The following is a 2,333-nucleotide window of genomic DNA, read 5'->3' as shown; positions in this document are numbered from 1 at the left end:
GGATCGATATCTTTTAAAACTACGCGATTAGACTGTACACTTGCAGTTAATACCCCAATAGACTCATAAAGTCGCGATCAAGTTTTTGGCGCCGTTGCCGGGGATTTTTATTTAGTCGATATCGTAACTCTTCTGTTGTGCTGTAGAGACTAAGGCAATTTTTATTTTTCCCTTGTCTTTCGTTGATTTGTATGCCACACACTCGCTCACAAGGCGAACCGTACTACTTACGAATCAACAACATTGAACGATATCTCCGAGTCTTACGACTCATTCGGGAGTATCGTGCTGCAAACAATCTTCCTCCAATTGAAATTCCTGATCTCAAAAATCTCCTTCCTTCGCCGATACCCGAGATGGCAGAACCAGCTCGTGCTCTTCGAGATTACGCTGCTCCATCGCAAGATGAGCTGCATTCGAGTATTGCTCCACCCACAATCGAAGCAAACAATTTCGAACTTAAACCTTCGTTGTTGCAGGTAGTGCAATAGAACCAATTTTCTGGAAATCCTACCGAGGATCCAAACCTTCATTTATCCGTATTTGTCCAATACGCTGATACTGTTAAAGCTAATGGTGTCACTTCAGAGGCAATTCGACTTCGTCTCTTTCCTTTCTCGTTAAGAGATAAAGCTAGAAGATGGCTTCAGTCTCTTCCCTCCAACTCAGTCACCACATGGAATGAGTTGAAGAAAGTCTTTCTTGCCCGATATTTTCCTCCAAGGAAAACAGCTATGTTAAGAGCTCAGATAAATGGATTTAAGCAGAAAGATAACGAGTCTCTTTTCGAAGCATGGGAAAGGTGCAAAGACATGATGAGACTTTGTCCACACCATGGTTTAGAGGACTGGTTAGTAATTCATACCTTCTATAATGGTCTCTTGTACAACACAAGGTTAACAATAGACGCCGCCGCCGGTGGTGCGCTTATGGATAAACCTTACGCTGACGCTTATCAACTTATCGAAAGCATGGCCCAAAACCATTATCAATGGGGAAGCGACCGAACAATGGAAAATTTAAATGTATCACCTCCAGCCACCGTGGTTGCCGTAACTCAAAATTGCGAAGTCTGTGGAACTCAAGGTCACACTCCTACAGATTGTCAACTCCTAACAGGAATCCAAGCAGAGCAGGTGAACTATGCTCAAGGAAATCCCTACTCGCATACCTATAACTCAAACTGGAAGAACCATCCTAATTTTTCATATAAAAGTAACAACGCTTTATACGCACCAGGTCAAGCTCCCAGTCAAGCCCCAGCTATACCTCCTGGATATCAAAAGCTGACCCCATCTACACCTAACAATAACGTTCCTAGGAAATCCAATTTGGAAATCATGATGGAGAACTTCATAGCTTCTCAACAGCAAACCAATAAAGAGTTCTTAAACCAGAATGTACACACTAGCGAACAAATTAAACAACTAGCAAGTAAAGTAGATGCCCTGGCTACCCATAACAAAATGCTGGAAACACAAATCTCGCAAGTAGCTCAACAACAAGCGCCTACTGCTGCCCCAACTGGTACATTTCCTGGACAACCCCAACCTAATTCGAAAGGCCACGCTCATGCAATTATACTAAGAAGTGGAACAGAGGTAGAAGGACCGCCTGACCCAAGGATTGAGAACCAAAACTCTAAAAAGTCAACTGAGGAAGAAGGTAGACCTAAGGAAAAGTAAGAGTGTAATAAAGAAACCGTAGAAAACAAAGAATCTTATGTACCTCCGCCGCCTTACAAACCACCTATCCCTTACCCTCAAAGGCTAATTAAAACCAAAGACGCGGGCCAATTTAAGAAATTTGTTGACCTACTGAAACAATTAAACGTCACCATTCCTTTTACAGAAGCTATTACACAGATGCCTTCATATGCTAAGTTCTTAAAATAAATTTTATCTAATAAAAGGAAACTTGAGGATAGCGAAACCGTTACACTCACTGCTGAGTGTAGCGCAATAATCCAAAATATGCCTCCTAAACTTAAAGATCCTGGTAGTTTCTCTATACCCTGTCATATAGGAAAATTTGTCATAGATAAAGCTTTGTGCGATTTAGGAGCCGGTATCAGTGTTATGCCCTTGTCCATATGCAAGAGACTTGAAATGGGAGAATTAAGACCAACTAAAATGTCTGTGCAATTAGCAGATCGTTCCGTTAGATATCCCGTAGGAATTCTTGAAAACGTTCCCGTGCGCATAGGTCAATTCTACATTCCCACCGATTTTATAATTATGGACATAAGAGAAGATGAAGTTACCCCCATTATATTGGGAAGACCCTTCTTAGCAACCGCCGGTGCTATCATAGACGTAAAACGAGGACAACTC

General features: G+C 41.8%; 1 pseudogene; it reads right to left on the bottom strand.

Annotated features, from left to right (window-relative positions):
- Nucleotides 1-741: 741 nt before the first annotated feature.
- LOC127099786 (uncharacterized) lies at nucleotides 742-841 on the bottom strand (annotated as a pseudogene).
- Nucleotides 842-2,333: the final 1,492 nt, after the last annotated feature.

This window comes from Lathyrus oleraceus, chromosome 6 (assembly GCF_024323335.1).
Source record: "Lathyrus oleraceus cultivar Zhongwan6 chromosome 6, CAAS_Psat_ZW6_1.0, whole genome shotgun sequence".
Taxonomy (NCBI): Eukaryota; Viridiplantae; Streptophyta; class Magnoliopsida; order Fabales; family Fabaceae; genus Lathyrus; species Lathyrus oleraceus.
Note: the sequence above shows the minus strand (reverse complement) of the source record. Positions and strands in the feature narration are given on the sequence as shown.